Genomic DNA, 13,641 nt, shown 5'->3' with positions numbered 1-13,641 from the left:
GGCATATTCCCTCTTCCTTCAAAGAACTTCTCCTCCCTTAGTTAGCAGTGTGTGGTGTTTTCCAGGAATCAAATTTGCTTTCTAGCAAGAAAAATCCTGGATGGCAAAAAGAAGAAGGAAGAATTAAATTCACTCAAGCGTCTCGTGATGATATAGCAAACATGACTGAAAGAATGGTGTGCCCAAGAAGGGGAAGAGATTTTTGCAAGCTGTGGACGGTGAGAAATGTGTTCACTAGATAAATTAGAATGCAATCATGTTTAAACTATACTGTGCCTCCAGAAACCACAAAGAATACATTAATTTTATCTTTTGCATTTATATTATGGCCCTTGAGAGCCATCCGGACACCTCACACAATTAATCACAGCTAAAGATAATTATATCCAATCAAAAAGGATTGAGAAAAGAGTCATTATTAATTAAAAATATGACATCCTACTTAGAACTAGGGGCAGAACGGAGGACAAGTGTGAAATTTAAAGTACATGAATGAAGTATAGATGCAAAGAACAGGCTTTTTGGAATCCATTTTGTGGTAAGAAGATCATTATTTCGATCTTTTGCCTGCCTTCGGGTAGGAAACAACCCTTTTATTCATCTACTGCACACATTTCCTCAATGATTCCTACCACCACCACCACTCTGCAGCCAAGGTGGTACAATCTTGATGTGACTGTACCATGTAAAAAAAATTCATTAAGGTTGCTTGTCCGAATGCTCCTGTCTGTCCATAAAAATAATGCTCCATGTTTGAGTATTCAGAGGGCCAGCTCAATCTGAACCAAGAAGGAAAGCATTTCAGGAGGGCTCACAGTTCTGACTTACTATCTGGTTCAGATGCGGTTCAGTTGGCCCCAGTGGATGGGACTACTTGCATGAGTATGTGTAATATCTGAAAGAATACTCATGAACTTTGGAGTGGCCGCTCTCACCAGTGGAAATCTCCACAGGCCCTCTGAATTCAGAGAGCATTCTTGTCTCATATTACAATGCATTATAGACATACACTGTGTCACACGTACACTTTACCCGTGAGCAACTACTTATGAGGGTTTAGCCAGCTGAGAGAACTTTGTACCATCTCTGAAGAGCTTGTTTCCAGAAACCAACTACCTAAAGGAAGTGGTGTGTCATCCCATATGCTGATTTGCTTATATCAGGGGTCAGCAAACTTTTTCAGCAGGGAGCCGGTCCTCAGACCTGGTGGGGGGCCGGTTTATATTTTAAAAATAAAAATAAAAGTAAACGAATTCCTATGCCCCACAAATAACCCAGAGATGCATTTTAAATAAAAACACACATTCTACTCATGTAAAAAACACTAGGCAGGCCCCACAAATAACCCAGAGACGCATTTTAAATAGGACACATTCTACTCATGTAAAAACATGCTGATTCCCAAAACATCTGGAGGGCCAAGTTTGGCCATGCCTGCTCCTGTATCATGGGACTTAAGCAATTGACAGCAAGCTTAAACAGTTTAAATATATTTAAATATATTTCAGTGGCACTTTACAGGATGGCTTTACAGTACATTCAGATTTTGCCTCTACAGAAGTGTAGCCAATATGAATCTTAACAAGGATTTTGTTTTTAAATGGACTATGTTGCCAATTCCTGCTGAAGATAATCAAGTTGGCATTGCCAAAAACATAGGCGCACCTCTCTCCGATTTGTTACAGAAAACAGATTAGCAACGTAGTTTACTTCCTGTGTAAAGATAAAAATGTTACTTAGGACTCTCTGGAATTAGCTGCTGACTTGACATGTACATACTGTTTTTTGTTTTTAAAGAGAACAAACAGAAAGATCAAATGGGGAGCTGTCTTCTTTGTCTGATCCTTAGTCCAGAACTATCAGATTTATTAAGAGTGAAAAATCTTCTAAAAGCCCAGTAAGAAACAAACAAAACAGGACAGCTCAACTTAACACATGATGTGAGGAACTTCTGCTATTTGTACTTCCTGCATGCAGGACACACACAAAGAACTCTCCTCCTTAAAAGGACTGGAAATAAGGCTTGATAAAATAAAAACTGCATCTTATTTAGGGTGAAGATAATACACTTGATGACAATTAAGCAAGTGGCCTTTGAGAAGATTTTTCACTAGTGCTAGTGTGTGAAAACGGTCAAGAACCAAGGATCCCCAGGCATGAACCTCCACATAGTGGATACATCAGGAGCAATCCCTGACGCCCGGGCATCTTCACTTGGTCACATGACAGGACCTGACAATCAGCTGATTGTTGCATCTTGTGCTGAACGCTTTGCAGGTATAGGTGGAGGTTCCTCACCAGCCCTACCATACTCTGAATTATAACTTTGTTAATGGTCCTACCTTAAAGGATAGCCTAGGTTAAAAAACCCTGGTGAGGTTTCCCAAGTGGGTCCATGGCGTTGTTGTGCTCTGGTAACCTCAAGGTTAGATTACTGCAATGCATTATACATAGTGCTGCCTCTGAAGACGGTTCGGGAACTTCAGATGGTGCAGAATTCAGCAGCCAGGTTGCTCACCAGAGCAAGACGGTTTGAGCATATTACACCAATCCTGGCCCGACTGCACTGGCTACCAGTTAGTTTCCGGGCCCAATTGAAAATGCTGGTGTTGACCTATAAAGCCTTAAATGACTCAGGACCGCAATACCTCAAGGACCGCCTCTTTCCACATGAACCTTCCCGGACCCTGAGATCATCTTCTGAGGCCCTCCTTCGGGTGTCTCCTCCTTGAGAGGTCCAGAGGGAGGCAACACGAGAACGGGCCTGCTCTGCAGTGGCTCCCCATCTGTGGAATGCTCTCCCCAGAGAAGTTCACCTGGCGCCTTCATTGTACACCTTTAGACGCCAGGCAAAAACATTCCTTTTTAACCAGGCCTTTGCTTGATTTGATTTACATCCTATGGCCTTTTAAAATGTGTTTTTTTTGGGGGGGGTGGCCTATTGGGTTGCTTTTTAATTTTTATTAGGTATTTTGCAGTTTTATATCTTGATTAACAACAACAACAACTTTACAATGGTGAATTCTTGTTAAATGCATACTTTATCTCATATTATGATTAGAGAGTGCAGATGGCCTTATTTCTACAGCCTCTCTTCCTTGCCTGATTAAGAATATTCTAGTCAGAGTTGTAGCTATTGTTTGTGGGGGGGATAGCTGGGTTTTTTTTGCCCCGGGTGAAGCCTCCAGAGAGGCCCCATCGAGGCTCCCAGCCTCTGTGTGTGTGTGTGTGTGTGTGTGCGCGCACGCGCAAAATACCGTGAGGGAGATGCCAAACTGGGTCTTTTGACCCAGGTGAAATAAAGCCTAGTTTTGCCCCTGACTCTAGTGCTCTGTACTTAGGACAAGAAAATACCGTATTTTCGCTCTATAAGATGCACCAGACCACAAGACGCACCTAGTTTTTGGAAGAGGAAAACAAGAAAAAAAAATTCTGAATCCCAGAAGCCAGAACAGCCAGAGGGATCGCTGCACAGCGAAAGCAGCGATCCCTCTGGCTGTTCTGGCTTCTGGGATAGCCGCGCAGTCTGCATTCGCTCCATAAGACGCACACACATTTTCCCTTACTTGTTAGGAGGGGAAAAGTGAGTCTTATAGAGCAAAAAATACGGTACAAGTTAGGAGGAACAGCCATTTCCTTCTCCAAGTGCTCCAGCTCACAGCATCCACAAATACACAGAGATTAACCAGAATCCAAGCAGGATCTTGTTCTGCCAGCTGAGCTTCAACAAGCAACGCCAGGGGAAGCCTGAGAGAAGGCGACAGTGGGCAAGCTTCATAGACAAACTCATGACCCTTCAGTGAGAACGGTATTTGGTCGAGTCCCAAAGAATCAAACACTGCATTTATTTATTACAAGAGCAAAAGCAGAGCGGCCATCATGATCATAGCCGCAGGCCTACTTCTCACTGGAATCCAGGAGGCTTTCAAGTGGATGCACTGATGATCTGAGATATATCGCAAGCTGTCGGCCTCTCAGTCAGCTGGATAAGCCGGCAAGACAATGTGAGAGGGAAGAAAGCTCGGGTAAGGTTCTCCACATCACATTGGCATGTTTCCCAGTACTTCAGAGGCCTGAATGAGCAAATGCTATGGTACAATTCATACACCCAATTCCTGCACAGACACTTTCTGTGCTGAGGTACTTCTCCCCTAACTTTCGCAGGGGTACAAGGGTAGCTTCATAGCTTTTTAAACTCGTATGCATGTCAGAAGCAATGATTCCAGGGAATCTGGACAGCTCCTGAAAGCTAAGAGCACGCATAAATAGACATAAGGTGCTCAAAGTGGTGCAGGATTGGCACTACAGTGGTACCTCGGGTTAAGTACTTAATTCGTTCTGGAGGTCCGTTCTTAATCTGACACTGTTCTTAACCTGAAGCACCACTTTAGCTAATGGGGCCTCCTGCTGCCGCTGCGCCACCGGAGCATAATTTCTGTTCTCATCCTGAAGCAAAGTTCTTAATCTGAAGCACTATTTCTGGGTTAGCGGAGTCTGTAACCTGAAGCCTATGTAACCTGAGGTACCACTGTACTTTTAGGCAGGGTATATTTTTCTTGCCTTTTTCTTGCCAGGGAAGGGGAGAGGTGCTTCTGCGATTATCTGCTTCAGCTGCCCAAAAACCCCCAAGCAAAAACCCCTGACTGGCCTAGGATACTATGTGCCTCGACTTGGCAGGGGAATGGCAGCATTCGAAATACGCCAGGCACCAAGGACATTTTGCACTTGGCTATCAGCCGCTTGCAACCAAGTGAAGATACCTGGATGCCAGGATGGCGCCTGATGTCTCCACCATCTGGAGATGCATGCCCAGTGATCCTTGGATGTTGTCTGTTTTCACACACTAACAACACATCCTTTAGAATTCTATGCCCCATATTTTATCTGCACAATCAGAACAAATTTCAGGAACCAAAAAGTCACATGCGACTTTCGAGCAGTCTAACCCCAAACGGCAACAAGACATTCTGTTTTGCCAAGTGTAACCCTGATCTGAGGAGCTGTTTGACACCTAGCTTATTTATTTGAGTTTCTAACAGTGGGTCTAGGGCAATATGTGCCTCTCCTTGCTGCTCCGTATCAGTCAGAACAATGTTATCGGGCCAATCCTGGAATAATGATCACATGGAATTCAGCTCAGTGAGAATGTTGTAGTCTTTACAGCTGCATACTTCAAAATGGATGTCTGATGCTGGCAGAAGACTCTCCAAAGGCAGTTGAGGCGGAGAGTAAGATTTCTAGGGCTTGATCAAAGCTTCAGTGCCATGCGTTGGGATTTGCACATTCCCATTAAGAGGAAAACCATAAATAAATGATGCAATAGGAAACACCACAGTATTTGCATACTTTATGCAGGTTGGAAAATTCAGCTTTCTTGATGCAGAATTTGAACTGCTTTGGCACAGAATCTCCATTCTTTTTTTTTAAAAAAAAAATACAAACAGCCATGCCTAAAAGACAAGGAATCTGAGGATCTAGTGTGTTGTGGCTGTGGAACCCCCAAGGACTGGAATGCAAGACTGTATAGCGTGGCAACAGAATTCTCTTGTACGGGGTGATGAATAAAATGGATTCCCATGAATGGCGGAATAGGGTATATTCATTAACTTATCCGTCTTTTATTTAAAGCGAAAATCCTACTGAAGACAGCCACCCCTTATTCCAAGCACATTATTATTGGAAAGATGGTATTTGCTGGACTAAAGAACAGATCAAGAATTGTGTTTGTAGCCTTGGCCTAAATAGCATAACCCATCCGGCTAATTCACGGTCTCCCTGTAGCAAAAACATCAGCCTTCACATTCCTTGATATTTATCAGCCATAGAATCAAAAGCAAACAAGACATCTTGACATCCTTCACCACACAGAATTATTTAAAAGCCACCCTGACCCTTCTTGCACAGGAATAAGGTAAGAAACATGACTGGAATGGCTTATCTCATTGGGAGTTAGTTGCCTCAATACTCATGGTCAATACATGGATTCTAAGCTTTAAAATGTTCAGAAAACTATGAAAGTTCTAGCTAAGGTTATACCTTTTAAAAAATTAAGCATACAGATGAAAGAGGCTGGCGGAATGGCATATAAACACTTGTTTGGGAATGCCATTGTTTATAAGGATGTTGATGCAAGCTGTACACAATTTCTGAGGTGTGCTTAAGGTCTCCCTTGCAATTTCAGAGGGTGGTGGCGTGTTACCACCATGTAGTGCAGCCAACACGAAATGTCTTGGGCTAGCTTCTAGAAAAGTTTAGAGCCGACCGTGTTCCATTGCAGCAGACATCCTACACAAGAAAGCAACGAACAAGGCCCATTTGAATTCCATTTCACACAGAGAAGAAACAAGAGGCCAAAAGAAATCTTGGCTCCAATGCTACCCAAAAAAGTCCACCAGGAATCTAAGCCTCTTACTTCTGGGGCCAAGTCCAGGACCCTGATGAATCCTCTTAAAAAGAAACCTTGAGGCTTTTACTGAGGCTTGATTGGCACTTTAAGAAATGCATGTTCTTGGCTTTGCATTCTTCTGTGCAAGGAAGGAATTTGTGGATCTCTCACTATCTGCTAGTTATGTTTTGGGTGCACAAGGGAAGCAGCAGAGCCCTTGTCCTAATAGCTCTGGACCTCTTATCGTTCCTCACAACAATGTCATTTTATAGGGAAGACTGTATGCAAGACACATTGCCTTGGATTTGGTTATACTTCTGTAATAAGCATAAAAAGGAAGCGGAAACATCTGAAGTTATTTTTGTGTCTTTAGGTCTTTTGGCAATGGAGCTCAAATGCTGGGGTGGGTCTGGTATTGTCTGGAGCCTGTCAGTTCTGCCGCATAGCCTCATTTCCTTCTTCCTGTTGCTAGTGAAGTATGAGAAACTTTTGTTTACAATATGGGACCATCCTGTTTGACACAAGCCTTCATTCTTCCTATCCCCCTGAATAGGCGAAAAACTGCAGTTGTCTCCTGCTGAAGTCCCAGGCAGAAGTCTACATGGTTCAATTTCTGTTGCCCTCCCCCAATAAATCCAGGTACAACAGGGATGGGGAACCTGTGGCCACCTGGATATTGTTGTTCTTGATTCAGGTACAAATAGCATGACCAATGGTCAGGGAAAGTAGGAATTGTAGGACAGCAGGATCTAGAGAGCTTTCCCATCTCAGAGCTACAGTCTGCAATACTGCTTCACACTAGAGCAGATGAGGCTCAAAAGATCTTATGTTGCATGGCACTCAAAACACACCTGCCCCAACCCATACATTCTGAATATGACGCTTGTTTGTGTGTGAAGGATCAGCATCATACGTACAAACTGATGCAGGAACACATGAAACATCTTTAAACAGAATCAGTCCAACCATTTCCATCTAGCCAGTATTGTCTGACCTATTTTTAACAAGGAATTTCATGAACTCATGATATATGGATATATCACAATGTCTGAAATACAGATGGAGCTACAGAGAGGCATTGGCTGGCGTCATGGGTTTCCCACATTGTGATTTTGCATAGTGCGCGCGCACACACACACACACACACACACACTATGATTCGCAATATATTGCGAGATCAAAAATTACAAAACCAGTACCATGCTATGGGCTTGAAACCAGTTTTGGATGATATATTGCCCAGCCCTAACACACACCATGAATCACGATATATCAAAAACTATGAAACCAATATCACGATATGGACTTCAAACCGGTTTTGATAATATAGGTTTGCCTGAATCTTGTAACACTGAATAGCTCTGTCAAAAGCAACTGATACAAGAGAGCCAAGTGCTCTGACCTATTAAATACTCAGGCCCAAAGCAGCACCAATCCATATACCGTACCTTCCATCATGTACATTTCAAGTAAAAGCCTGGAACAGAAGACCATAGCCACCAGCAATAATTTTAGGGAAATCTTTTAGCATTTGAAAGGGACAATATATTCCATGCATATCAATAGGTATGTCTCCTAGTCTTCTGCGGCAACTAAGGACCCCTGGTTCTTGCCCCAAGCCAAACTATTAGGCCAGAAAGGACCGGTATAGGTGCACTGAGGCAAGTAACCTTTGTGATCTTATTTCCAGGGCTGACAATCAGCCACTGAACTTTCTGCTGTATGAAAAAGGTTCTTCAGACAGGGGGTTCAAAGATATTCCCACCATCTGCTCCAAACAGAAAGGTAACGTAGTATACCAAGCTCAGCAAATGAAAACAAGAGGCAACATGAAGCCTATTGGTTGCTTACTGGCCAGAGAAATGCTGACCTAATCAAGCTCTGGTGACACTTTAAGAAAAAGCACTCAATCTGCTTGGCTATTACCTTATTTCTCATTCATTACAAATTGCATTGCAAGTGTAATCAGAGACACAATATCCGCACTGTTGGGAATTCCTTGATCCAGCTGAGACACCCAGCAGCTCCCAGTGGCTCAAGACAGAAAATAATTCTTTTAACTGATGACCGTGATAAAGTTACAATACCTCAAAAACCACAAAATCTGCGCTTGGGGGGAGAAAAAGGAAAGCAAACTCGCTCGTATTGCTAGATAAGGCGTAAGTCAAAACCTGGGGCGTGCTGCTCACAGGCAAAACATTCTGCTCGATTGCCTGAAATTTCATCTTTGGGGAGCAGGAAGCAGAATGTTAGCCGGACAAGGTCATTTATCTCGGGACCTCTTTGGTCTGCCTGGGGCCACCACAGTCTGGTTCCATTATAATCAACACAACCTGCATGTTTCAGGACACTTCTATTTATTTACTGTAGGGCAGCAACACCTGGGGAGCTCCAGATGTTGGGTTACAATAGGCATCATCCCTGAGCTCTGGCCATGATGTTTACCCCTGCTTTAGAGCAGCCTTTTACAACCTGGTTTGGGCTACAATTCCCATCCATCTCAGCCAGCATTGCAACAGTCACGAGATGGTGGCCATGACAGTCCAACGGTTATTTTATTTATAAAAACATTTCTACAGACGACTCACAAATTATGTGCGCTTAACTTGTGCTTCCTGTGCTTGGCCGAAAAACTTAGGGGGGGGGCAGACATCCTGGGTGTGTGTGTGGGGGGGGGGAGCTAGCAATTCCACCAGTCATAGCAGTTGCCTTGGGAGAGAATTTGGAGATGCAGGCAGAGTGTGTGTTGACTATGCAAGATTTTGGCTTTATGTGCTATCCCCGGAATGCAACCACCGCATCAGTTGGGAGTCAACTGTATACCACTATATCATAAAAATATCAAAGTGGTTTACAATAATATCTACATCCAGTACAAATGCATAAAAATTAGAATCAGAGACCATCAGCTAACCACTATGGAAGGATGTGTTCTTAACTGCCAGTATAAGCCTGGAGATATAGTAAAGTTTTCAGCAGGCATTGAAAAGTTGAAATCAAGGCTGACTGCTGAATCTCTCTTGGTGGAACATCCCACAGGACTGGGCTGATGACACTAAAGGCTCCATTTTGTCTTGATGTCGACTGAGCCTTGCTAACTCAGGGGACTAGCAATGACACACTTGCAGATGATCTCAAGTGACTGAGCTAGGATATAGGGGTTCAGGTAAGCTGTTCAGGGCTCTGCAAATCAAGACAAATATCTCGAGCTTGGATCAGTAGTGGATGGGTGCAGATGCTTTAACAAGCCATGTTTTTGGTCATGTTCCCCAATCGGCAGTCTGCCTGCTGTATTCTGCACCAGCTGGGTCTGCCAAACCAGGCCCAAGGGCAGCCCCATGCAGAGGACATTGTAGTAATCCAGCCTTGAGGTTACAAGCACATGGACTCCAGTCACCAGGCTATAGCTAGCAAACCAGGCAAAGCCGAAGGAACTCCAAGTCACAGAGGATGACTGAAGGGCACCAGGCTCCAGAGGAAGTGAACTGCAGAGAGCAGGATTTAGATGGGTACTTACCATGCACACTTCTCTACAGCTTCCTTTCCCCTTTCCAAATTGTTCTTTAAATTATGCCAGTTCAAACATCCATTTGAAGAATTAGATGAGAGAGACTTTCAAAGGAGAAATAAAGGGGGGGGGACATCAGTGATAGCTTTCCCCCCTTTAAGCAGCTTCTGGGTCTAATTTGGAAGGGAGATTCAAAAGCAGGTTTTGAGTTGTGTTCATGTTCCGTATTTTTCGCCCTATAGGATGCACTTTTCGCCCTATAGGATGCACCCCTCTCGCTCTCCAGGCTTCGCGGACCTCTCCGCAAGCAGCCGGAGCGCTCCCGCTGCTTGCGGAGAGTTGCCTGCGTGCTGAAGCCTGCGCGTGCTGAGATCAGCGCGTCCAGGCTTCACGGACCTCTCAGCAAGCAGCGGGAGCCAGCGCTGGGCTCCCACAGCTTGCAGAGAGCTGCCTGTTTGGGGGCTGGGGTCGGGGGAAGCTTGGGCGGGCCTCCCCCGCCCCAGCCCCGCGCCTGGGGGGGAAATAATTTTTTTCCCTTTATTTCCCCCCCCAAAACTAGGTGCGCCTTATGGGACGGTGCGTCCTATAGGGCGAAAAATACGGTACATGTGTGAGGGGGTGGGCACTTTTTAGCTGAGTAACCAAATCATGAGTGCTAATAGAAGTTAAGACGCATCCATCATATTGGATCCTACTCCCTAATGCTGAGGGATGCATTTCTTGAGACTTGTCTGCTCAGCATCTTCCTGAGCTACTGAGCTGGCAAGTTAATGCAAATCAGTCATGGGGAGGGGTGGGTGGAAACAGACACCCTTTCCCCCAGGCCAAAAAAGCATGAACTCTGTTGCACACCTTTGATAGCCAATGCAGATCTTAGAAACTCAAACAGATGGCTTTGTAGTATCAGTTATACAGTCTCTGCAGAGTTGCATCTTTGTGATTATAGGTTCAAGTGCCCAATATCTCTGGGAAGAGAGTTATTGATTTATTTTATTTTTATTTTGTATTTTTCTGTTGCAAGCCACCCTGTGATCTTCAGATGAAGGGCAGCATACAAATTTAATAAATTATAATGATAATGATGATGATAATAATAATAATAATAATAATGCCAGGGACCCATAGCTTAGAAAGTGTTTGGAGGACAACTGAAGCTAAGCTGTTGAGCAGCCTTGCACAGATGTTGTTGGACTACAACTATCAGCTGCAGCCAGCCTCATGATGTGCTTGTAGTCCCCCCCCCAAAAAAAACATCTGGAGGGCACCAGGTTGTGAAAGGTTGCTGCAGAGTAGATGCTTTGCCTGCATAAACATGCCAAGTGCAACCCCAAGCATTTCCAGAAGAACCTCAGAAATCTGGACTTGGGAAAGATTCCACTCAAGACCTTGGAAATCTACTGAGAGCCAGGGGAGCAATACTAGAGGAGATGGAGCAATGGTCTGGCTCAGTTTCCTCTGTTCAGTTGTGCCCTCCTTACCCAGCAAAGGTGACAGATACTGAATTGTGGGCATGTGCACACTGGAGAGTAGGAGATGTTCATTCTTGTTCATTCTCTGGATAGAAGACCAATCCTATCCCAAACCTCCTTAAAACTGGATGCTAAAAGAGCAAACTCTTGCTCTTGGTATGCTATTAATCAGGCAGTGCCGATCTATGCATGCTTGCTCAGAAGTAAGACCCACAATGTTCAATAAACTAATTCCCAAATAAGTGCAACACAGGAATTCAGCCCTCATTCACATACTCATTTGACCAGAGACATTTAAGTATTCAGTACATTTTGAAAGCAAAGATCAAGGATGACAATACAGTGGTACCTCGGGTTAAGTACTTAAATTGTTCCGGAGGTCTGTACTTAACCTGAAACTGTTCTTAACCTGAAGCACCACTTTAGCTAATAGGGCCTCCCGCTGCTGCTGTGCTGCCAGAGCACGATATCATCTGTTCTCATCCTGAAGCAAAGTTCTTAACCCAAAGCACTATTTCTGGGTTAGCAGAGTCTGTAACCTGAAGCGTATGTAACCTGAGGTACCACTGTACCAACAGCAACCTATGGATGACTACTAAAAAAAAAAGGGGGGAGCAATACCCACATGTTAGAGAGAATTAACTTAAATGTGTCACACCCAATTTGTGGCCATTTAGGCACAGTCTCCATTAGCTTAATGGAAACATTTGGTTCACAATGATGCTACAAGCATGCCATTGGCAAGTTTTTGTGAAGAGAGAAAAAGAGAGACAGGGAGGGTGGTACCTAAGGTAGCCAGACAACAAAAAGAATTTGTTTTCTGTTTGTGCTAGAAATACAAGGCATTGTTTACAACTGGCAGGGGGTGTTGCTCCTTAAAAAGGATCAAAGGCTGTCCATGACATCATGAGCCTGGGCACCAGGGCTCAAAGGGGAGGGCATCTGGCTCCTAGGAGCCACCACACTAATTATTGAAGAACTTCAAAAGGGAATTCAAGCTTCCTCTTCTCTTCGCCACTTCAAAACACACATCCAACTTAACCCTTTCATCTGCTGCTCCCTTTAAGGCATACCTATGTACACAAGCTGCTCACGAAGTGAGGCATTGCATCTTACAGCATTTGGCTGGGCGGGGGGGGGGTGGGGGGCGGCAGCAGCGACTCAACTAATTGAAAACACATTTCAAGGAAAGGCTGCCACATGGCTTCAACAATTCAAGGATTTTCTGCTTTTCCTGTTTCCCTAGGAGCCTTCGGCTGCAACCTTGAATACACTTAAATGAGACTCCCTCCCATGTTAATGCTGCTAAATTGGGAAACTGAATAATATTACCCCAATAGCAGAATGGTGTGCTACTGGTGATAATCGTCTTCCAACTGGGACGATAATTAAGTGAAATTACAGTGGGCATTGGGGGAGGGAAAGTTCAGGGAAGAATGAAAATATGTTGTAAAATGAGAGTGGAATGAAGCAGTCCCTTATATACCATGTGAATTCGCTACTGAGAGGAAACGCAGAAAGACAAAAGCACTTTATGTCAGGCAAGGAAGTTGGAGATTGAGCAGGAGGGAAACGATGAACATGAAAGAAACCAGATCGGAGGGAAAGGCAGATGCCCCACATTTCTGACGGGGGAGAAGATTCCCCGACGGCTCGCAAAGAGCTCGCCTACGTGCAAAGATAAGGGTCTCTTGCTCCGCTCTCTTGCCCTTTCGCCTCTTGCTCGAGACCCCCCCCCCCAGCATAACAAAAGCAGGAGCCGAGCCACGTCGATCTTATCGGCTGATCGCGAAAAAGAAACATCTTCCTCTGCCGATGGGGAATCTGCCGCAAGCTAGAGACTGCGAGTTGCTCGTAGCCAAAGTATGTGCATGTGTGTGTTAAATCGCACCTCGGCAAGCATCTCTGTACAACCGTCTCCAAAGCAAAGCTTGCCTTTCCATGCACCTCTGAAGTCAATTTCCCGCCCTCTCCGCAAGAGAAGCACGGCCGAAGCCCCATTAGCCGAGGAGCTTATGCAACCCTCGAAGTGGTGCCTTCGCAAGAGAATTTACTTCTCAGGCAAGCGCTCCAGCAAAATCGTTCCGTCTTAATCCTCCTTCATTTCAGCTCCCTGCCTGTTCCCCAGCTCGCCCTGGAACACGCGAAGCAACAAACGGAGGGGAGCACCTCCACTGAGCGCGTGCAGAGTGCTTTCGGCCTCGCCGTCGAGGTTCCGGGATCCGGAGTGAGCCCGCCCCCTTTGGGCAGCCAAGCCGAGGGCGCATTCAGAAGACAGT

The 13,641-nt window shown here is 44.8% G+C and overlaps 1 protein-coding gene across 7 annotated transcripts in view; it reads right to left on the bottom strand.

The window, feature by feature from the left end:
• Window positions 1-13,641, bottom strand: part of DLC1 (DLC1 Rho GTPase activating protein) — a 254,199-nt gene that overhangs the window by 39,135 nt on the left and 201,423 nt on the right. The window lies entirely within an intron of this gene.

Source organism: Podarcis erhardii (assembly GCF_964252035.2).
Source record: "Podarcis erhardii genome assembly, chromosome: 9".
In the NCBI taxonomy this organism is placed as follows: Eukaryota; Metazoa; Chordata; class Lepidosauria; order Squamata; family Lacertidae; genus Podarcis; species Podarcis erhardii.
Note: the sequence above shows the minus strand (reverse complement) of the source record. Positions and strands in the feature narration are given on the sequence as shown.